The sequence below is a fragment of the Anolis carolinensis genome, chromosome 4 (assembly GCF_035594765.1).
Source record: "Anolis carolinensis isolate JA03-04 chromosome 4, rAnoCar3.1.pri, whole genome shotgun sequence".
Classification (NCBI taxonomy): domain Eukaryota; kingdom Metazoa; phylum Chordata; class Lepidosauria; order Squamata; family Dactyloidae; genus Anolis; species Anolis carolinensis.
The window spans coordinates 49,215,620-49,241,204 of NC_085844.1; the positions used below are offsets into that span (position 1 = coordinate 49,215,620).

Consider the following 25,585-nt stretch of genomic DNA (forward strand, 5'->3'; position numbering starts at 1 on the left):
AATCCCAGATTACTCTGGATTAATCCAGATTAACCTGAGGCTTCGTTTGGAGGCCTCAGGTTAATCTGGAACCCATTCTAGGTTTTGAGTCTGTCTGGACAAGCCCCCAGAAAGTAGAAAGAGAAACTCGAGTACAAAATGGATTTACCCACAACTTACTGCCTGCAAATGTTTGAAATCAATACTAGACCATTCCAGTGCAAACATGCGAGGTTTCAGAAGCTGCATAATGCTTAATAGAGTGCAATAAGGTTGGGGCACAGTCAAGCCTCTATGTTTGCATTTTTTATTTTTTGGGATTTGATTATTCCTGGATTAGATTTGAAATGTTCTCTCTAGGAATCTCTAGTCTCTCCAGTGTGACTCCCCAGTCAACTTCCTGCGGTCATGCTGGAGGACCTAAAATTTCTACAGAGAATATCTCTTGAGAAAACTATAGCTTCTTCAATGTGATTTTAGGTTATGCTTCCAGTGGAAGGTGACCATAACATCATGATGGAAGACCTAGCAATTCTAAGAGTTTTCTCTCAGGTAAAAAAAAAAAATTACAATTTTCTCTCTTTGTGGTTTTTCACTTTGTGGCTTTGCCCCTAAAAGCCATGAATGCAGAGAGCTGACTATTTAGTTAAATTGAACTTTTAAAGATATCTAGACATGGATCATGATGCTTATACCTTAACAGTGTTATCAACTATGTCTCACTCAAATTTATAATGAAAGAATGAGTTATCATCCTACTGTTCTTGACTTTTAGTATTATGTATGGAAAAATCAACTTGATTTCAACCTGGTAGTTTCATTAACTAAATGATGATTGTTGTTTTGCTGATAAGTTTAGTTTCTAGATACACATTAGCTTCTCCATAATCCCAGTTCCTGGGTGCTCAGATTCACTGATCTTTAAAGCAGAAACACATTCTCTTCATGTATCTTGCCCTTGGCCTAGTGAAGTCTTCAAAGTGAAATCAGTGTTTATGTCAATTCACTCCTGATCAGTCACTGTAAATCAGGATGTACACACTCCCTGAACTAGATACTGGAACTGGATGGAAACTCTATAAATCTCCAAAACCTCTGACTGATAACAGTTTATTTCTACTCATGCAAGATATTACACTGTCAAGAGGACCGAAATATCTACCATGAAAGTGTTTCTCCATAGAGCATCAATCTTGCTCAGTCTACACACTGATATCTTGAAACGCTCAGCTGCATTCCCAATGGTAAGTAATATCAAGAGTTGCAGTCCAACAAGGGATTATACCCATCACTGTTGTACAAGAACTGTTCTGATTACAGAGCTGACCACTCTTACTCCAAATAGGTCAGCAGATGGCATAATCCAGTAGTCCCATTTAAACATTGAGTCAAGTAGAATAATAGAGTTGGAAGAGACCACATGGGTCATCTTGTCCAACCCCCTGCCATGCAGGAAAGTATGTGAAAGGCTGTTTATTACAGTGGACTATACTGTCAGTCCTTAGCATCTGTGTTGGATTCATTCCAATATCGTCCCACAAAATCAAAATCCATGGATGTTCCAGTTCCTACCTTGACATCCAGTGGCAAAGGAAATGTCTGTCTGCCTGCCTTTTGTGTCAGCCACTATAGGAAGAGATTCTAGGACAGCTCCTTGTCCTTACCATGCATCAGTTTACCATAAACCTACTGGGAATCCCCTCCAAATGGTCTCATTTCTTATTCCCTCTTGCTTTCTCCTAAATAGAATAAAATAGCTGTATTGTCATTGTAGTGTTGCACAATGAATTTAAATATTTTCACTAGCACACACCACAAAACAACACACCCATCCCTCCTCACCCCAACCACCACTGCACATCCCCCACTGCCACATCAATGTGAAATGATGAAGTTCAACATAGCAACAGCTCGAGGATAAACACTATCTCTCAGTCTGTTTGTCCTTGTCTTTGTCACCCTGCACCATTTGCCAGATGGCAATAATAATAATAAAAATGCTGGGTGAAATGGATCCCCAAGAATGCTCTGAGATTTCTTAAGGCTGCTGGACTTATAAAGTTCTTTTAAAGATGGAAGAGAGCAACCAATGATTCTCTGTGCCATAGTGGTGACCCTTTCGAGTACCTTCCTATCTGCCATTGTGCAGTTACCAAACCATGTGCACATGCAGTAGGTTACAACACTCTCTACAGCACAACGGTAGAAATTTGCTAGCAGTTTTTCATTCAGTTGTTGGTTCCTAAGATGTCTCTGGTAGCAAAGTCTCTGCTGGGCCCTCTTAATCAACGCTGTCATATGGGTGCCCAAAGTCAGATCGTCCTTATCAGTGATACCCAGGAACTTAAAACTGGCCACCCACTTCACTTGGTCTCTATTTATAAGTGCTGGATTTCTGGTCTGTTCTTTTTGTAGTCAATTATGAGCTCCTTGGTCTTATTGATGTTAAGAACCAGATTATTGTCCCTGCATCACAAGAGCAGCTAATCCACCTAATCCCAATAGGCAGACTCATCCCGTTCAGAGATAAGCCCCACCACAATTGTATCATCTGCAAATTTGGTAATGATATTGCTATGGTGGACAGGGGTCCAATCATATGTGTACAAAGTGTAAAGCAGAGGGCTCAACATGCAAGTGTTGAGAGTGAGAGCTGATGAAGTATGATTATAACCTAATCCAGTCGTTTTCAAACTGTGCTCCCTCTAGGTGTTTTGAACTTCAGCTCCCAGAAATCCCAGCTGTTAGGAATTATGGGAGCTGACATCCAAAACATCTGAAGGAGCACAGTTTGAGAATCAATGACCTAATCTAACCCTCTGGGAACATCCAGACAAGAAGTCCATAATCCAGGAACAAATTGAATATGAGAATTCAAGATCCATAATTTAGACACCAGTCTATGTGGAAGGATTGTGTTAAACGTGGAATTAAAATATGCAAAAAGCATGCTCACATAGTTCCCTTGTTTTTCTAGGAGGGTCAGAACAATGTGGAGTATGATGGCTATGACGTCTTCTGCTGATCTGTTATACAAACTGATATTTATCCAATGGATTTGGAAAGCAAGAAGTATATGCCTGCAGACCAGTTTTTCAAGGCACTTCATGATGATGGAAGTGAGTGCCACGTACCAGTAGGGAACTTCTTTGGCACTGGAACAATGATGGAGGCCTTCAAACCACACCTCAATGGCTTCTCTACCTCAGCAAACAACCCTTGTATGCTTCTTTGTGAATATTTTATGTAATCTATAAGTTTATGTTCATTTAAGTTTAATAGTAGCAGGTCAAAATTCCTGTCTCACCAGGAACTCATAACTCTAAACTCACAATCCTCTGAATCACTAAGAAAACAAAATAGACAACATAAAAGAGTTGAGAGAAATCGAAAAATGATCAATAGTTTCTAGGTCAGTTGAAATTGCAGAAGACCTTTAAAAGGCAAAGAACACTTTGTGTCAGAAATTTCAGCTCTAATATACCACGAAGTATTTTGACGCAAATAAATGTTTCAGATTGGATAGACAAACTATTTCTACTGGCTTTTGCAAGTAATATTCAGTTCACATCTGTGGACCTGCAAGTTCATTTTCTCTGTGGAGTCTGATGCATGAAATACATAATGAATACTGCCATAATTTTCCTGGCTGTTTCTACAAAGTTACACAGCAACATATTTGGGTATTTCAACAAGTGGTATTGTACAGTAGAAACCTCAGGCTTCTACGAACTATCATGTCTGCACATTCCATTCCCTATTCTGACAAACTAGATACTATATCACTGGCCAATTAGCAAGAAAATTATACTTGTGTTACTTCTTCACTTCAAATAGGTCTTGGGAACTGAGGTGATCATACTTTAGAATCATCCTGGAGTTGAAGACCTAGATCCAACCAAGGAATAGTACAGTAAAACACCCTACCTATGCAGCCAAACTAGATTGACCATCACCTCTAATGTGCTCTCCTATAGCTCCACATTGCTTGGTTGGTCCCTTTTCAAGTGGCAGTTCTCCTTGAAAACATGCCTGCTGCTTGAAGTGACCGAAACTTTTGCAAAGGCAAAAACCAACCAGGCAGTGTTGATGGATGACAACAAGATGCAAATGTAGAAGGTTTACCTAAAACTCAAAAGGGACCCAGGGTGTGTGCACTTTTATCCAGCAAAGTAACACATCCCCTTCCTTCTCCATCCTCCAAAATGGCATCTGCTGGAGACAAGACCTTTCTCAGTGATAGAAGGAACAGTAGTCATAGGGCTTGCCATTGCAACCATCTCCCTTTTTGTTAGTTTCAGGGTTTTCTTACATTGTCAAAAAGTATCAGAGGCAAAGCTGATGGGAAATTTGGAAGTGATGATAACACAATGTCTACATAAAATAAAATCATTGTGAATTCCCACTGAGGATCCCCATTTTCAGTTAATTTCCCCCACTATGCAAAAACAAATAAATAAAAGTATTTAATTGTAACTGAAGTTGTTTTGTGCACTTTTTAGTTTCTAGGAAATTTGCAGATACAATCCATTTCCACCTCCTGCACAGCTAGCAGTGGGCAAACTCTCCATTCAATGTGAAATCCGGTAGACAATTACAAATACATTCAGATTGGTGATTGCATGACCCTACACCTGCAGTTGCCATGGTTTTTCACATAAATTGGAGAATATAAATTAAAAGGGAAGAAAACAGAATGAAAATTGTTTAAAGTAAACCCTGACAATGCTACAAATATATCTTGACATTTATTATTCACATTCTAGAAACACAAATAGCAGCCAATGAGAGTGGAGGGGCATTATGAGAAGCACTTTCACTGCCCTCAATGGAAGCTTTCCCATAATTGGAAATAGGAGCTTTGGAAGAATAATTTTGAGCTGTACGGGAAAGGGTAAACTCACAGCCTGCCACTATTACCACAGTAATTGCAATGCATACTTGACCTCTTATGAGGGTTGCAATTTTAATTTTTGTAATATTCACTTGAAATGTATATATAGAATTATTATGAATTTATTTCCTGCCCTTTCCCCAATAACAAGATACAAGACACCCTACAAATTATTAAACCCATGAAAGTTTTTAAAAATACAAAAATGTTTTTCATATACACATAAATGTAAAACACACACAGTTACTTTTGCAAAAAAAAATGTATAGCACGAATGCCTTTTAAAATTAATTAAAACATTGTGAAAAGCCCATTACTGTCCATTTAAAATCATACCTATTTTGCCATTCTTCTATATCCCAGAACATATGGCAAAAAAATAAGAAATGAAGGGGTGTGCAACTGGTTAGGATTTAGTTTGCATTCTAAACAGGAATTTGGACGGAATGCTGAAGACCAAAGTCTGTATTGGAATTTTCTATAAGAGTTGCAAATTACAGCAGATGAAAAATTAATCCCAGAGCACTCCCAAACAAGGGGGGGGGGGAATCTTCAGATATGCTTAACCTCAGAAGAGCCACAGTAAAATCATCATCTGACATGATAAACACAAGCTAAGGACTTCGAAATCAGACACAAAAAATAAAAGTTAAAAATTTAGAAATCACTGGAGCTAAATACATGAGTTATGTTATTATGCTTACTACTTACTATCCAATTCTTTGCAGATACCCATGATGTTCAGGGATTTTTCAAAGCCACAAAGATCATCTATGGACCAAGAACCCATGGCATACACCCTCTATGCTCATCAAATGGAACCAAAATTCTGAAGAACAAAAGATCAATTGCACTACGTTGGAAAGAGCACTACCAGAACCGCCTGAATCGCAGCTCAAATGTGGCTGAAGAGGCCCTCTCACAAATCTCGCAACAGCAAACCAGGGATGAGCTTGCAGCACTACCTAGTTTGGAAGAAGTCAGCAATGCCATTAACCAACAAAAAAATAACAAAGCCAGCGGACCTGATGGGATCCCTGCTGAAATTTTCAAAGAGGGCGGACCTGAGCTGATACAAAAACTCCGCCAGATCATTGAAAAAGTGTGGGTGACCGAGAAAATCCCAGCAGACTCCAAGGATGCCACCATCATCACCCTTTTCAAGAAAGGGGATAGAACAGATTGCAGAAACTATCGCAATATCTCCCTTCTAACCTCTGCTGGGAAAATCCTCACAAGAATCCTTGCAAACTGCCTTCTACCTGTCTCTGAAGACACCCTCCCAGAATCCCAGAATGGCTTCCGCCCCTCCAGAGGAACAGCGGACATGATCTTCACTGCACAACAGCTCCAAGAAAAATGCAGGGAACAAAATCAACCTCTGTACATGGTATTCATTGACCTTGCAAAGGCATTTGTGTCAGGACCCAGGCTGCAGAGCACCAATAACCATGCGCAGAGACCAGAATCTATCTAATATCTTTATTAAAGGAATATATAAAGTCAGTAAAAACAAGTGTAGAATATAGTTCAGGAGTAGACCTTTCAGGAAAGGTCAAATATAGTCCAGGAAAACAATGTCCAATATGTGATATTAAAGTCCAAAGTTATAATCCACTTCACCGAAACACACACTATTTGGCAAGCAATAGTGTGGGGAACTGTCCATAGTCTTTGAGGCTTAAGGTAAATCCGAAGGAAACTGGAAAACAAGGCTTGATTCTGAGAAGCAGGGTCCGTGGTTTAAAACACAAGGCAAAGCAAGACTTGAGACTTGGCAAGATCAAACTTGAAGCAAGGCAAACATGAATCAAGAACTGAGTCCATAGAAGTCCATGGTACAAGGCTGGGCTGGAAACTTGATCCGGGATCTGGGAACTGGAGTACGAAGTCTACACACGATCTCACTCCTCAAGCCGACGAATTGACTCCGCAAGGATTTCTGTGCGGGCAAACACCTATATAGGATCTTGTTTTCCCGCCAAAGAACACTTTCTCTGGAGAACAAGAACCAAAACCTATACTGTGTCCAGATGCATGACTCCTTAAAGTTTCCCAAGGGAAACAGACTTAATCAGCTAATTGTCTGGCAGCTATCCTGACGCTCCGGCGAGTCGCCTCTCGAGCGCCCCTATCTTGATTATAATAATCCCGGCGAGAAAATGGGGGAGATTTCTGCTCAAGGCTTGTTTGGCTGACTTCTTGTGGGCAAACATCTTGCAGGTGCAAGGGCTCCAAATCTGGCAGAAATGGTGGGAAACCCAAGTTTTCCTCTTCATCTGCCTCAATAGTACTAGGAGCGGGACTACATGGCCCATGAGTCATCACAATTTGACACAGTGAATCGCAGTGCTCTCTGGACTATCCTCCAAAAAATCGGGTACATTGACAAATTTGTGAGCATCCTGCGGTTTCTCCACGATGACATGATGGCAACGGTCTTGGACAGCAATGGTTCCAAAAGTGACCCATTTAAGGTGGAATCAGGTGTCAAACAGTGATGTGTCATTACCCCAACCTTATTTTCCATCTTCATCGCTATGATACTTCATCTTGTTGATGGGAAGCTTCCCACCAGAGTGTAAGCCATCTATCAGACAGCTGGCAAGCTATTCAGCAGACTGAAAGCCAAAACCAAGGTCACAACAACATCTGTTATAAAACTCCAATATGCCGATGACAATGTATTCTGTGCACATTCAGAAGAAGACCTACAAGCCACTCCAAACACCTTTACAGAAATATACGAGAAGCTCACCCTTTTACTGAACATCAAGAAAGCCAAAGTGTTCTTCCAGCAGGCATCAGCCAATCCCTCTGTAAGGCCAGAAATACAGATTAATGGTGTAACAATAGAAAATATCGACCATTTCCGCTGCCTTGGCACAAAAGTCAACATTGACACTGAAATACAACATCGCCTGAGTTCTGCGAGTGCAGCATTTTTCCAAATGAAGCAGAGAATGTTTGAAGATGGGGACATTGTAGAGATACCAAGGTGCTCATTTATAAAGCCATTGTCCTCCCAACCCTGCTACATGTCTGCAAAACGTGGACTGTCTACAGATGTCACACTCAACTCCTGGAGCAATTCCATCAGTGTTGCCTCCGAAAAATCCTGCAAATCTTTTGGGAAGACAGATGGATAAATGTCAGTGTGCTGGAAGAAGCAAAGACCATCAGCATTGAAGCGATGCTCCTATACCTTCAACTCCACTGGACTGGCCACATTGTCCGACTGCCCGATCACTGTCTCCCAAAGCAGTTACTATACTCCCAACTCAAGAACGGAAAACAGAATGTTGGTGGACAGGAAAAGAGATTTAAAGATGGGTTTAAAGCCAGCCTTAAAAACTGTGGCATAGACACTGAAAACTGGGAAGCCCTGGCCCTTGAGCACTCTAGCTGGAGGTCAGTTGTGACCAGCAGTGCTGCAGAATTCGAAGAGGCATGAATGGAGGGCTTAAGGGAGAAACGCACCAAGAGCAATGCGCGTCAAGCCAAATCTGACCGGGACCATCTTCCACTTGGAAACCGATGTCTCCACTGCGAGAGAATATGCGGATCAAGAATAGGTCTCTTCAGCCACCTACGGACCCACCCCCAAGACCCCAAAATTGGAGGGCCATCATCAATCTATGAGGGATTGCCTAACAACACTACTTACTATTCAAAATCATGTTACTATAAAAAAAATTAAATCATGTTACTGCAGCCATAAGAATGCAACACAGACTGATGTTGTAAAGAAGTGTGTGTTTTTGTTTTGATTTATGGATGACATGTTTGTTTGATTTTGGTTTAGAAGTCATGGTCGGCTAAGTTTAAAATGGGTAAGTATTGGAGTTATCAATACATGGGGGAAGGTAACCAGCTCAGCATTCTGAGGCAGGTTACCATAGCAACGGGGGCGGAGCCAACTGCCGTTTGGAGAGAGAAAGAGGGAATGTTTAAAAAGACAGCTTAGTCTGTGATTTTTAGTCACAGGAGACAGACTGGTTTCAGGTTTAAAGAAACCAGGGAAGCAGACCTCTAATAGGGCCAGACTAAGCAAGTTGGGTGACTTGTTTAGGGTTAATTATAGAGGCTGAGAAGTAAGGGGAATTAATCCCAGTAGATCCAAGTGATCGGTTAATAGTATTTGAAGGGAGAGGAGAAAGTATTTTGGAAGTTAGAACACCTCAACATCTATCTGTAACAGTTATTTAAGTGCCTTTAAGAAGTTATTGAACCACTAAGCTCTGTACCTGAATAAACTTGTTTTGCTTTTTTTAAACCATCTAAGTCTCTGTCACAATCATATTCAACTTAAGTCACAATACCATCTAAAGTAAATAAGAAGATTAAAAAGAATAAATTATCCTCTGCCTGACATCTCCATAATTGGTGGCAGCGGTTATAAAAAATCATCATCCAGACATCTGTACATTTTGGTGGCAGCAGATATAGTTAAATATATAATAATTAAAAAAGATTCCTCCCTGCCTCACATCTGTACAAATTGGTGGCAGCGGTGGGATCTAAAGGATTCCCCCCTTACCTCACATCATCGCAGATGTGTTGCTTGAAAGAGTGGAAACAAAATACCACAACTACCAGCAAACTACAAAATACATACACTGGACAATGCAGTTCCATTAAAAGATGTTTTGGCTGTAGGAGATTAGAATGAGGCCCAAATGTCTTCTGCCATAACTGATGGTGGCAACAACAACAGCAGCAAAAGTTCAGAAATGTAAAAATTATTAAGATGAACGTGTGCCCTTTGTAAAATATCAAGACATGCCCAGACACCTTTTTGCAGGGTTACTTTTGCAATGTTTGAGGTTGTTTTAACTTCATACTTTGTTGCTACAAATTGTTTTATTTTGTTCTATATTTTATGTAGCTGGTTTTTTTTCAAACAGCTCTGTTTTTATACATGATTGTGATTCTTTGTATGTGTTTTAATCTCTATTGTAAGCTGCTTTACAAGCTCCTGCCAAAAGGCAGAATTTTTTCCAAATAAGTAGTAAATAAATGCTAATATATGCATATTGTATACACACTATTAAAACCCAGTGTTTGTTTACGCCTACACCTCTCTTACATAGCAATGAATATATAATTAAGATCATAAATAAATAATAGTTTCTACAACAAAACCAGAAAAATCAATGAATGAAGGCTCCAACGTCTTAATGTGATTTGCATGTGTTACCTCAAAGTGACAATGTATTTTCTTAGCTTTCTAACCTTGGATTAGTAGTGTCAGATATGTCAGAACCAAGAATACCCACCAAAGGAATTCCATCTTTACTATGCTCTGCAACTGTTCTCAATAAGGGAGTGAGCATGCTGTCTTCAATAAGATATAGGCCCGTTTACAAGTTCATATAAACATTTTATGACAAGCTCCATAACATCACTGACATTAATGAGGAACAAATAACTCAAAGAAATTTGCATTAGAATTTTTAAAGTTCCAAAAACAGACTAAAACAGATTGTCACTAATTCTGCATTTAGATTTTATGTCTAAATTTGCTTCACAAAGATTTAAAACTATCAAGAGACAGGAACCTTTTGTAAGGCAAAGAAAGGACTTCTGGCATCTCTTAATCTTTCTTGCAGCACAATACATGCAAACACTAATTTAGGAGGCCACTGCCTATTAATTGAAGATTTAAACACTACTATGAAGAAGCATAAAAAGGCTGTACTGTGCTTCCTCATTAGTGATAACTCTTCCACAAATCAGAAAATAAATTGCATTCCTCAGTGGCTCAGGCTATAAAATTTCTAACTCTTTAAAGTTTTATCACCCAAATCCAGAATCAGGCACTTATATATATAATGTAGCTGCTTACTTAAATTCACATACGAGTAACCAATCACAATTGATTACATTTATTTCATTCTTTCCAATAGTCCACATATATAAACTGAGACACACATGTCCAAACCACATCAGTGTGTGTTCAAAAGATAAGAAAAGCACACTATTTTGGTGGGATCACAAACCTACCATCAGGAAGTTGCCCAATAATTTCAGGGAGCCAAATTAATACTTTTCATTAGTGATAAGAGCAGGGATCCCTACTCAAATTTCCTTCACTACTCCTGATCACTGTGAGTTATTTCAAAAGTCAAGAAGCACGCATCTCAGGATACTGTTTAAATAAGGTTGTCAAAACCCTCTGATAACAAATCCAGGAACAATATCACAACATGGATAAGCTTTTTTAAAAAGTGACAAGAAAAAATGTACAATTGAGAAAAATTAATCCGTGTACTATGGTATTCTCCTTGAGTTCAAATTGTAATGTTCTCTGGGGCACAATTTAATCGCTTTTAAGCAAGAACTACCAAAAGAGTTCAAAAAGTTCATACTGCTCATAATGTGAAAAAGTACAAACCAGGCACTGTTTTCAATGAGATGAGCATTTCTGTAAACTGACTTACATGGTACAAGCAATTCAATTTCATTTCATTTCTCAGAATCCCACAGCACTCTTGCTTTGTCCCTGGTCTAGATTGGTTTTTGAGACAATTTTCCGGTCACAGAAACTGGGCTTCATCTGGCAGAGAGGAAAATAGAAAATAAACTATAAAACAAATTCATCCTTATTATTTTGCAGATATGCCCCTATATTTATTTATATGGTGTTCATGACCTTTATGTAAGCCTCTACTTTAGAGGAAATGTGGGAACCATGAAAGTCTCCCAATCCTCACATAGATGGAGGTAGCCACTGTGATTGATTGAAGTCTTGTCTTGTCCCATTACTCAGGAAGCAGCTGACTTATGTTCCCATCCCACTTATGCAACAGATCTCTAGAATATGAGGGAATTGTAACAAGGACTCTTTTTATCTGCAACAATGGAGATTGCTCACAGGAAGGAGTGGAAACAGCAGGGAAACGGGATCCCATTTATTACAGATGCTGTTCCTTTGAAAGAGGGGATGGAGTGGTTCAACTGGAATTCACTGCATAGCTCCACAACTAAACTGATTAACAATTCATAACCGCCCATACAATTCTGGTGATTGTTAGCTTTTATGTGGTAAAAGCTCCCTATTACCGAAGGCTGATTTACTCCCTGAAATGCTTGTTTGGTAACCCATTCTTGGATATCTTATCACATTGTGAACCCTAGTTGAATGTGTGAATCGCTTCTACTTTTCATTGGAATAATATGGAAAATATCATATGAGAGATTAATCTCAGATCGCTGTTCAAGACACAGCATCAATACAGAGCACACATGTGTGATCTCACCCCAGTTTATTTGTTTTTGGCAAGTGTTACAGGTATCTTTGTTTTCCACTGTTGATACTAAGAGAACTGCTACAGTGAATGTGGCATAATCAGTACCGTCACTAAACTCGTAGCCGGGGGAGGGGGTGTGTCTGCCCCCCTGAAAAATTTTCAGGTTACAAAAATGTGGTTTACTCATGAATTTTAACTAGTTAACCAAATCCCCATGTGAAGGCTATGAGAAGCAAAAAGTTGATTTCTTCCAGAAATGCAAGCACACTATCATCATTACCTAACTTGCTGCCAATTTACACTGCAATACTATCAATAGCCTACAGTGGAAATTCCCAAGTTTTGACGTTGAGGATGTTTAATCAATGTTTGTGAGGTGAAGATGATGTAATCAACTGGAACTGACATAAGAATTGGATTCCTCCGATTAAACTTCATTTAAAAAAAGTTAAGTTTAAATAGAATTTAAGATGTTTCCGGGTATATAAAAACTATAATAATTTGTGCTTGCATTAAAAGTTTTTATTTTATTTTCTCCTAAACTATCAATAATTTTTTGAATTAGGTACCTGAGTAAAAGTATTTTATGTAGTTTTAAAAATGTAATAATATCTGTAGTTCACAGATCTTGATTTTTAGATATTCAAATTTAAAGTGAAAATATATGTATAAGAAATCTACAAAATATTGTATCTCTGATTCTAATCAACATTTTTTTAAATAAAATTTATAAAAATATTATAGATTTTTATTATGTAGTCTTATTTTTTACTCCAAGTAATTACCTTTAATAGTTTTTGAAATAATATTTTAAAAACACCTGAAAGTAATCACATCATTGCTCTCTTACTCTTCCCTCTTTCAGAGCTCTCTCTTATGTCCACACCTTCTTGCTCCTCCCACTGGGGTATAAAAGGAAGACATGAAAGCAGCTGTGGGTTATTCCAAATGCAGTTGTTTTACTGTGCAATTGTCTGCTAGCTTGCTGTTCTGAGGCCTAAAGCCCTGTTAGTTGATACTAATGTTTCCTTTCATCCGCTTGACTCCAGAACTGAATGTTTTTGATTTCATGTCAAAAAAGAAAAGGCCAAATACTGAAGACCAAGAAGGCAGCTAGTTGTGAACCACTATAGCAGCTTGTACTGGTGAACATGCACACCTGGATTGCAGGTTGAAACTGGAAACGGAGGTGTCTACCACTGGTTCATCCAATTCAAGCTCTGCTAAAGAAACCATGGAACAGGAGCAAAAACAAGAAGCTGTGTCATTCGACCCTATTTAAACAGTTTAAGGAGAAAAGTGAGACAGATTCTTGTATCAACATGATTCCTTGAGGAAAACTACTAACCAGCACCACCTGGGGGAATTTCTTGGGACCTTCTGATATCTTTGTGGAATTAGGCTAGGACAAACTAAGGATCTATACATTCAATGTTTAGCCTGGGAGTCTGGTAAGGAGACCTTGCTTCACCAGATTCCTACAGACAAAGTCATGTCTAAATTTCCCATTGATTCCCATAATGTCAATTCCTGAAATTAATAAAGTGGTAGTCTTCTTTTATCAACTCTTATCTCTTGGATTATGGAGCCCCCAGGTCAGGACTGCTGACCTGAAGGCTGGGTTGCTGACCTGAAGGTTGCTGGTTCAAATCCAGGAAAAGCGTGGATGAGCTCCCTCTGTCAGCTCCAACTTCCTATGCTGGGACATGAGAGAAGCCTCCCACAAGGATGGTAAAACATCAAAACACCCAGGCATAACCTGGGCAACAACCCTGCAGGTGGCCAATTCTCTCACACCAAAAGCAACTTGCGGTTTCTCAAGTCGCTTCTGACACGAAAAAAAGAATCTCTTGGATTGGCACTTGGGTGGGAGGGAAATTACTATCTGAAAGGCAGGCATTGCAATGATACAAGCTGATTACCTGTGGTTCAAAATATACTCTTCTCCTTTACCTCACTGTTCACTTACTATTTGGCTAACTGATTCAGTGTTACTTATATATCAACACCTGGTAGAGTTTGGAAACTTAGTTTCAGTTAGTTCTCATTAAACAGATCATGACGAATCAGCTCAAAGTACTTTACACTCAGCTTTTTATTTCATGTTAAATTGGGCTGCTAGTTTTTATCATTATTCCAAGTTCTTTTTGTTTTAACTCTGTATTCTTATCAAGTTGAAGGGGTATGAAGACTATTGATATGAAATGTAAAAAATGTTCAGTTATAGTATTTTTATTTGAAAAGAATTCTCATCAAAGCTATAATTAACATTTTTGAGAAGACTATTCCATGGAAGCACACATCTTTATAAGCACAGCTGTCTAGATATACTAATATAATTAATATATAACAAATTAATTTTTAATCTTGTCTTTTTTATAGGCAAGGAAAGTACATTCTGTTATGCTTTCATCTTTCAAATATTTCTGAGTATTGCAATAAAAATAATTTTAAGTAAAGTTTTGAATAACATTTAAACTACTTTAAGAACTTGATTGCATGAGACAGGCAAATTGGCACAGCACCATGAACATCCTGCTGCCGGTCTGCCTTTTCCCCATGATTATCCCTTTTTATTGATGGGGAAAATCCACCAAAAGATCCCAGTTCTGCAGTGTTCCTGTCACCTATCTTGATGCAATGAGTCCCTTTCATTTCTGTGTTGAAATGCAAACAACAGAGTCTCGATACTTCTTTCTCCTGTTGTGAAGTTTGCATAAAAATCCCTCAGCCTTAACTACATTTACATGGGAATAAGTTGCTTTGGTTTTTTGGCAATTTCCTGTGTGTATAATTCAAATAATATGACCAGAGAATTTTAAACAAATATGCTGGCTAATGTAATTCTACCATTATCTCTATGACAAAATTCTAATCATATCAGCTTCTTGCCTCACCTCATATTTTTGTAATAATTGCATGCAATGTAGCATCATTGTTTGAATGATTAATTTGTTCCTAAAACCACCGAGAACTGCACATTTCATTCTGAATTGGCAAACATTCCTATTACATTGCTAAACACAAGGAAGATACAGATGCTCCTATTTTAAACTAGATCAACAAAAAAGAAGGTGGAAGATAACCACTTTCCATTATTTGCAACTGTTGAACCCCAACTCAGTAAACTAGAAGCAGATGACATCTGTATTGAGTGTTCACTCAAATGCACATTTAAGAGTCACAATCACATACATTGACTATACGGGCAGATCAGGTTTTCAAAAATATCTGATTGGATCCAGCTATGTCATCTTTGTTTCTTAACAGTTTTGTCAGTGAAACTGGAAGGGGACCATTTTCTTCCTGCAATGTTTCTCCTCTCTACAGAAGGCTGTAAAACCTGCTTCTTGTGGTCTCCCAAACCTCTGGAGAAAAATAATGTAGTACTGTTAAGGAGAAAAAGATTGTCTGTTTAACTATTGCTAAATAATACCCTGACAGACTACCAATGACATTATCTCACTTCTACTCTATGGAATTGAGATATGATAGGCAAAAGTATGTATCCTATTAATCATCGCCATTATTATATACATTTAAGATCTTCAGATTGTCATTTTCTATTCATTCTGCAATTGACATTTCAAGTTGGTAAAAGAATGGCATTATTACATGCTTACTTTCAATGCACATTTAAAGAGTAAAATAAGGCTATGCACAATCTACATAATAAGCACTACTTGCAGAATAAGTTTATATAAATTATTCTGAGCAAAGTAGCAAGTATAAAGGTATTTCTAAGAATTCAGCAAGAAAGTATTTGTTCTCAGTCAACAAGTACATCAAACAGATACCTTAAACTTCTTTTGCCATTTTCTTATATGCTGTTAGTGCAACGTGAATAATGATGAGGAACTGAATTTATAGTTCAAGGCATTCAAACAGAATATTTAAAAAACCATATAGTGCTTATGCATTTAATATTTTTGATATGAAAGGACAGTTTGCTGAACAAACAATAAAACTGAAGCATTCAATTGTTTCAAATGTGATCAAAGAAATTCTGTATTTATGGCTAATATGAAAGTTTTATATAGGTCATACAAGCAGGGCCGGCCCAAGGTAATTTTCAAGTGTAAGCAAACAGAATTTTGGCGCCCCCCCCCCCCAAACCAATCACTGAAAAATAAAAGCGTTGGATAAGCGAAAATGATGGATAATAAGGAGGGATTAAGGAAAAGCCTATTAAACATCCAATTACATTATGATTTTACAAATTAAACACCAAAATATCATGTTTTACAAAAAAAATCAACAGAAAAAGCAGTTCAATACATGGTAATGTTATGCAGAAATTACTATATTTGAAAATTTAGAACCAAACATTGAACTGGGATATAGGGCAGTGTGGACTCAGATAACCCAGTTCAAAGCAGATATTGTGGGTTATTCTGCTTTGATATTCTGGGTTATATGGCTGTGTGGAAGAGCCCCAAGAGTCCTTAGGAATCCATAGAAATTAAAAGGCCACTGAAAGGGAATCTGGCCCCCGGTATTTTTTATTTTAAAAACTCTAAAATCAGGACAGTAAATAAAGAACAACACTCTGAAAACAGGGGAAATCCAGACAGGAAACAATCAGGGCCAGCTAACACTTCCCAACCAAGAATGCCCCCAGGGAGGAAGCAACCAGGCTTTGAAGCTGCAAGGCCATTACTTGCTAATCAAGGTGGCCAATGGCAAAATCCACACCTGTCTCCAGCAAACAAGAGTTCTTCCTTTCTCCCACCCTGGACATAATAATAATAATAATAATAATAATAATAATAATAATAATAATAATAATAATAAAAATAATAATAACACTTTATATACTGCCCTCAAGGGACTCAAGGTGGTTTCCAATCATAAAAACAAGTACATTACATAACAACATAATGAGCATAATATTAAAACAAGGTAAAAAAACTATACAATTAGATAAGCAATAAATAAAACTTACAACAACTTTGATCCAGTGAGAGGCCACGGAGGCCGGCGAGAGGCTGCAGAGGCTGGTGAGAGGCCGCGGGCCTTGGAGGAGGAGGCGGGGGTGTGCAGGCCAGCGGCACCAGCTTCCTGTTCTCACTGTGCCCGCGCCTCTCTCCTTCTCACACCAAGGGAAGAGGGAGGCGAGGCGCAAACACGGTGAGAACAGAAAGTTGATGCTGCTGGTGCTCGCGTCCCTCGCCTCCCTCTTCCCTTTGCAAGTCCCTCGCCTCCCTCTTCCCTTTGGCTTTAGGGCACTTGGAGGCGCCTCAAGAGGCGCCTCAACTGTCCCCCCCAGACGATGGCACCTTCAGCAACTGCCTAAATTGCCTTACGGTTGAACCGCCCCTGCATACAAGCTGAGTCAAAACTCCCAAAGCAACTCACAAAGTTTTTTTTAATGTTCTTGATATTTTTCAGAGGCAGAGAAAGTCTGAATTGCCCAAAGTTTCCATGACTAAGCCAAGCTCAAACTCTGATCTACAGAGTCATAGTCCAATGCTCCAACCATTACATCACACTGACTCCCTTGGCACCATTGAAGAGACTTAAAAAATGAATTGCTATTTTAAATACAACAGAATGAGCTATGTAAACAATGCAAAATGGACAGTCATAATTTTAGTTAGGTCACAAATTAACTAAAGAGTTAATATAATTTGCCAATATCATGCTGGCCAAAAGCTGCTTTTCTTTTTCATTTGTTGAAAGGTTAGGTCCATTTTGTCTGGCTTCTTTTATTAGTGTGGGATCAACAGAACAATATAGAGTGTCTTCCAATTTTAATTACATTTCTAATTAAAATTCAAGATACTGTTTACTTCGTTTGCCTACCCAAGATAACAAAGAGAAGATGATTCACACATTATTGTGAATCTGATATTATTGAACATAGCATTCTCTTATGAGTGAAGACATGCCAATTCTAGAGTTTTATTATCCCAATCATAATCAATAACCTCTCACCATCATATATTGCTTTATCAATCACCGTAGATTAAGACAGAGTCTGTTATTAATTGGATAACAGAAAAATCCATTTGGACCTTCTGTTTCAGATTCAGTGAGTTTAAATCTTCCTGTTTTATATTATATAGTCCCATGGATTCCATAAAAAACCTAACAGCAGTTCAGATTTTCCAGATAGCTTCTTTTACCAATCTTCACATTCAGCTTTCTTATCTACTAACAGACACATCCCTGATAACTGATCACTGTCATCAGTACTACATAGCCAGGCACATGTTTCAAATGGATGAATTTACTCCATTCATTAAACGTATTTGGTTATCCTTATTGGGAGTAAATTCCATTTACAATGAAAACTTCAACCATCAAAATCAAAGAACTTCTTAGGTGCTATCTTCTATGCAAGTGCGTTAAACCAAAAAGGGATATTATTTTGCATTTATAAACTTACTAGCTGTGCCCGGCCACACGTTGCTGTGGCGTTGTCTGGTGGTGTTGGTGAGAACTTGTTGAGGTAGTGGTGGTATTGAATGTCTGTTGTATGGTTGTCTTTATGTTTAGTGTGCATTTGGTTATTTGTGTACTGTGAAAGTGGTGAGGATAGAGGGGGTCTATGTCCCTGTGTAGTATTGTATAAGGAGCCCCGGTGGCGAAGTGCGTTAAAGCACTGAGCTGGAGACCAAAAGGTCCCTGGTTCAAACCCCGGGAGCGGCGTGAGCGGCTGCTGTTAGCTCCAGCTCCTGCCAACCTAACAGTTCAAAAACATGCAAATGTGAGTAGATTAATAGGTACCGCTCCGGCGGGAAAGGGCGCTCCATGCAGTCATGCCGGCCACATGACCTTAGAGGTGTCTACGGACAACGCCGGCTCTTCGGCTTAGAAATGGAGATGAGCACCAGGCCCCAGAGTCAGACATGACTGGATTTAACGTCAGGGGGAAACCTTTACCTTTACCTTTAGTATTGTATAGTATTTATACGTTGTCCATGTGTTGTGAAAGCTTGGGTTGTGTCCAGCTGCATAGTAGAAAGGGTTGGGCTGGATGGCCCCTAGGAGTCTCTCCAAACTCTTGGATTCTATGCTTCTATTATTATTATTATTATTATTATTATTATTATTATTATTATTATCTTCTTCATCATCATTATTATGTAGAGGCTGGATGGCCATCTGTCAGGAGCGCTTGGATTGTGTCCTCCTGCATGGTAGAAGGAAGTTGATCTGGATGACCCTTAGGGGTAACTCCAAACCTTAGGATTGTATGATGTTGTTGTTATTATTATTAGTAGTAGTATTAGTATTGAGAGGCTGGGTGGCCATCTGTTGGGAGTGCTTGGATTGTGTCCTCCATGGCATAGTTGAGTTGGAGTGGATGGCCTTTAGGTGTGTCTCCTAACTGTCTGATGCTATGATTCGATGTGTGTTATTATTGTGCAGAGATTGGATGGCCATCTGTCAGGAGTGGTTGGATTGTGTCCTCCTGCATGATATAAGGAAGTTGAACTGGATGATCCTTAGGGGTATCTGCTAACCTTAGGATTGTACAATATTCTTATTCTTATTCTTATTATTATTGAGAGGCTGGGTGGCCATGTGTTGGGCGTGCTTGGATTGTGTCCTCCATGGCAGAATTGGGTTGTTCTGGATTACCACAGTAATTATTTCATATTACAGTAGAATCTCATTTATCCAACATTCGCTTATCCAAAGTTCTGGATTATCCAACGCAGTCTGCCTTTTAGTAGTCAATGTTTTGTAGTCAGTTTTTAAATTCATTGTGATATTTTGGTGCTAAATTTGTAAATACAGTAATTACAACATAACATTACTGAGTATTGAACTACATTTTCTGTCAGATTTGTTGTATAACATGATATTTGGTGCTTAATTTGTATAACCATTACCTAATTTGATGTTTAATAGGCTTTTTCTGAATCTCTTCTTATTATCCAACATATTCACTTATCCAACGTTCTGCCGGCCTGTTTATGTTGGATAAGTGAGACTCTACTGTATATTTATAATCTTATATCTGCTTAGAACTGGATTATATGAGGCCCCTTCTACACAGCTGTATAAAATGCACACTGAAGTGAATTATCTGGCAGTGTGGACTCAAGATAATCCAGTTCAAAGCAGATAATATAAGATTATAAATGGGTAATATAGCTGTGTGGAAGGGCCTTGAGTCTACACCGCCATTTAATCCAGTTAAAATCAGATAATCTATGGAAAATGCCTAAGTGAGGCCTAACTGTGCCTGTCCCGTGAGCTGAGTAGGTTGCTAGGAAACCAAGTGGGCGGAGCTTAGCACTCTAACTGGCAGCAATTGGATAAAAACAATTATTACTCTCTCTCTAATTAGGACTTTATTTTTCTTTTCTTTTTGTTGTATCAACCTAGTGCCGTGGATGATGGGTTGTGTTGTCAAATTTTGAGGTTGGGGGGCCTGTACTTTTGTTGTTTTGTCCACTGCCCTGATGCCATTACTCTTTTATATATATAGATAACATCTTGGCAAAATACCATATTGTCATGGAACCCAGTTACAGGGCTTTGGTAATTCAGCCCTGTAACTGGGAGTCATAACATAAACAATCCCAGGAGCACCTGGCAGAAGAAGATAGAATATGCCTGGGAACTTGGGGCCGAAAGTATAAACAATTATAATTGGTCTAGTGTGTGAAAATGGTAGTAATGTGATATTGGGGGTGGGACTTGATGATGATATTTACGTGTGGTGTTACGTAGCATCAAAAGTTATAAAAATAGTTGTATGTAAACATTGGGTCATTCCTGACTTTTCCAAAGTCATGTGTTCTTCAATAAAGATTGGATTTGAGAGCAGCCATCTCTGATCTGCGTTCAGACTGATCCTTTGAAGTGAGCAGGACAATTAAGTCAGGAATCCAGTTCTCACCCTCCTGCAAATTTGCAGTGAAGTGATAATGAGCAGGGAAGGAGATCAAAGCCATGACGGAGCAAAGGGGCCTCCGCTGGGAGCTCTGCCGTTGGCAGAAGAGACATTGCAAGCCATAGCTTCCTCTACGGGGTACCCCAAGCCGGACGGCGTGACCCAGAGGATTCCCAGAGGGGGAAGAGGCGTTCCGGCGGCGGCAGAAACCAGTTGGGGATCTGGAGGAAGCATGCCGGAGACCGTGGCCCTGCGGTTATCCATCCTGGAAACTCACTTATCCAGGCTGTCGGATACCGTGGGGAGAATAGTGCCAATATTGGAAGAGAATCTCCAAAAAGAGCACATCCGATATGGCGCCGAGAGAGAGCCAAGCAAAGGAGGCGATTGGAGCCAGAGGGGACAGCGAGCTTCAACGCAGAGTCCCGCGGCGGCAAGGGACGAGGGAGACGAGGAATACTGGCAGGAGCTGGAGTTCCGAGACAGAATGGCGCGCGAAGTGGAGCGCCAGCGAGCTCTGGGAACTCTGAGGCCGCCATCTCCAACAGAGCTCCCAACCCCCCGAATGGGCGTCGGGGTGGAAAGGCCACTGGGGCCAGGGATCGGGTCCAGTGGATTTGCAGACGAAGGCGGAGAGGAGCGGGGGATCCAGGAAGAGGAGGAGGATGTGCCGTACGACGAGGAAAGGCGAGATGAGGGGGCTACAGCGAGGCCAGTATGCGGATGGGCGGAAGGGCCGACAGCGGCGGCAGACTTTCGGGAGCCGCGCAGAATGACCACCGGAGTGGGGCGCGGCGTGTTCCAAGGAGCCGCCCGAGGAAACCTGATGCAACCCTTCCCCATGCCTCCCAGACAGCATCAACGGGCCGCAGAATGGATGCCAAGAAGAGAAGATCTCAAACTGGAATACGGAGGGGAATCAGATGAACTGAACTTTTTTCTAATTAGCATCAGAGGATACATGGAAGACAATGCACACACATTCCCCTCCGAAGCAAGCAGAGTTCGAGCCATCGGCAACACACTAAAGCGAGGAGCAGCCAGCTGGTACGTGCAACTCCATGCCAGACACGACCCATGCCTGAGGTCAGTGCCCCGCTTCCTCGCCGCACTGGAAAACCGATTCAGAGACTGGCTAGAGCAATTGAGAGCTCGAGACCAGCTGAAAGGAATAAAGCAGAGGGACAAAACAGTGCCCGAGTACGCAGAGGAATTCCTACACCTCGCGGAAAGGGTACCAGAGTGGTCTGAAGTGACCAAAGTGGAGTTATTTAAAGAGGGACTACGCCCCGAGATTTTCAGCTGGGCAGCGCACAGAGATGACCCCGAAACGCTCCAGGGATGGATTCAACTAGCGGGGCGCGTTGAATCCACCCTGGCCCAAGTAAAGCGCTTCAGGAGCAGCGGCGGCCAGCAAAGACCGGTGGCGAGAGGTCGAGGAGAAACGAGGAAGCAGGAAAGACCTGGAGGGAGGCCGGGGATTCCCTCCAGAGGAGACGACAACAAACCTAAACCGGGATGCTTTGTATGTGGGAAGACGGGCCATCGAGCAGCAGAATGCTGGGCACGGAAGGGGGAGCCGCCAAAACCCTCAAAGCCCAAGCCAGCAACCGGGAGGCGTGCGGAGGAGGAGGTGCAAGCCCCAGAATCTTCAGAAAAATTGGTGAGTCGGGACAAACGCATGATAGTAGTGCCAATCTGCCTCTCGGGGCTAGAGAATCGGGCCACCTGCAAGGCATTTGTGGATTGTGGTTGTTCCAGGAATATTATAACTCCAGAGTTAGCAGGAGCGTTGAAATGCCAGCAGATGGCGCTTGACTCCCCAATTGCATTTTCGCAGCTAGACGGATCAGTTGCTACTGGGGAAGTATCTACAAAGGAAATACGGGAGGTCCCATGTAAAATAGGCAAATGGGAAGGAAGAATATCCTTTGTGATAGCCCCTATTGCCACATACCACGTAATATTAGGGATACCATGGCTCGAACAGGCAAATCCCGAAGTAGATTGGAGAGGAAAGAGCCTAGCATTTAAAGAACAGCAGACGCAATGGGAGATAAGCAAGATTGCAGAAGAGGAGGACGAGGGAGATGAAGAAGGTGAAATAGACCCACTGCTATTGCCACCTGAATACAGAGACTTTGTGGATGTGTTCAATCAGAAAGAGGCAAGTAAATTACCTCCCAAAAGGAATATAGAAGTAGAAATTGAAATAACCCCCGGAGCAAACTTACCAAAACCAAAAGTGTATCCCATGTCTGTGCAGGAGAAGGAGGAATTGAGGAAATACATTGATAAAAATCTGGCGCGGGGCTTCATTAAGCCATCCAATTCTCCTCTCGGGGCCCCAGTGTTATTCAGGAGAAAGAAAGACAACTCCCTAAGATTGTGCATTGATTATCGAAATTTGAATGCAATTACTAAGGACAATAAATACCCTATGCCCTTAGTAAAGGATTTAATTACCGTATTGAAAAAAGGGAGCATATTTACTAAACTTGATTTAATTGAAGCATATCATAAATTAAGGATCAAACCGGAAGATACTTGGAAAACTGCATTTTCCTGCGCATTCGGCCATTTTGAATATAGAATTTTACCTTTCGGTTTAAAAAATGGAGGCGGGTGCTTTATGCAGCTTATAAATGAAATACTGCACCCATTGTTGTACAGAGGGGTATTCATATTTCTTGATGATATCTTGATTGTGACTGAAGATAAGGAAAAGCACGTGAAATTGGTCCGGGAAGTTTTGCAGAGACTAAGAGAAGCAAAGCTGTACGCAAAACTGTCCAAATGTGAATTTAATAAAACTCAAATTGACTTTCTGGGGTATCGGATATCTCCAGAAGGGTTAGCTATGGATCCAGCTAAAGTATCAGATGTAAAAGAATGGGGAGTGCCTCAAACAAGGAGGCAATTGCAATCGTTTCTGGGGTTTGCAAATTTTTATAGATCCTTCATAAAAGGCTTCGCGCAAATAACTGCACCCCTTACTGAACTTTTAAAAACAAAAGGGAAAGGAGAGAGCAAAAGTAAAAGCTCCTGGCGCCAAACTAAGTTGGACGCCAGAATGCCAAAAGGCATTTGAAACCCTAAAAGAATGCTTCACAGAAGGACCCATTCTAAAACACCCCGATATCAGGAGCCCTTTCATAATCCATTGCGATGCCTCAGACTGTGCGTATGGGGCAGTACTATTGCAAAAGGATCAAAATGGGAACTTAAAACCCTGTGGATATTTGTCCCGGAAGTTCAGCGAAACTGAAAAATGTTGGCCGATATGGGAAAAAGAGGCACTAGCCATATTAAAAGCCTTAGAATGCTGGCGACACTTTCTCGAAGGAAGCGGAATCCCATTTGAAATTTGGTCTGACCATAAGAACCTCCAGTATTTAAAGTCCCCTCGAAAATTGTCCCCCAAACAGATTAGATGGGCACAATACTTCAGCAGGTTCGATTTCCAATTAAAGTTTTTTCAGGGGAAGCAGAATGTCTTGGCAGATGCTCTTTCACGCATGCCTCAACACGAAGGAATACCCACAGCAAAAGAGGGAACAATATTCTCTGACAAACAATGGGGTTTAGCTGTCAGAACAAGAGCACAAACCCAAAAGGAGAACACTGCTATGGTTGAACTCGACGGAAAAGATAATTGGGGAAACGAGCTGAAACAGTCTTATGAAGGAGACCAGTGGATCGCATCCAATGCAGAACAGGGGGAGCAGAAGGGGGGATTTTGGTTTGTGAACAAGAAACTGTATATCCCAGCAACATTAAGGATCAAGATTTTGCATCGTTTTCACAACAACCAGAGCGCTGGTCATACAGGAATTACAAAAACAACAAAAGCAATAGCAAAACATTGCTGGTGGCCAGGGATGAGGAAGGACATAAAAAATTATGTTGTTCAATGTGATGATTGTGCCAGAAATAAATCGAGAGGAGGGAAGCCAATGGGATTATTACAAACAGTAGCAGAACCTACCAGACCTTGGGAATGTGTAGCTATGGACTTTGTGGGGGAACTACCGGTTAGCAAAGGACATCGTTATATTTGGACAGTATTGGACCTGTTTTCTAAACAGGCCCACTTCATAGCACTGACGAAACTACCATCAGCCGAGAAACTAGCTGAATTGTACATAAACCACATCTACAAACTGCATGGATGTCCCAGTAGAGTGGTCAGTGACAGAGGAGTACAATTCACAGCAAAATTTTGGGGAAAATTCCTGGAAATGCTAGGAGCAGAAAGGAGTTTAAGTTCTGCTTTTCACCCCATGACAAATGGGGCGGTAGAACGTACTCAGCAGACACTTGGGCAGTTCCTTCGAATGTACTCTAACATGAGACAAAATGACTGGTCTCGGTGGTTGGCTTTTGCAGAACTAGCTTTTAATTCGACTATACATTCAGCAACAAATAAAACCCCCTTTGAAGTAGTTTACGGGTATGAACTACAGCCTCTGCCCCAGCTGCCGAGATGGACAGAGAATGAGGGAACAGAGGCAGGGAAATGGAAAGCGCAAATGATGGAATGCTGGAGTCAAGTGACTGCATCCTTAAAAGAAGCACATAAAAAGTATAAAGTATTCGCAGACA

At 40.4% G+C, this 25,585-nt stretch overlaps 1 protein-coding gene across 4 annotated transcripts in view; it reads right to left on the minus strand.

Moving 5' to 3' along the window:
• sntg1 (syntrophin gamma 1) overlaps positions 1-25,585 on the minus strand; it is a 290,079-nt gene that overhangs the window by 202,162 nt on the left and 62,332 nt on the right. The window lies entirely within an intron of this gene.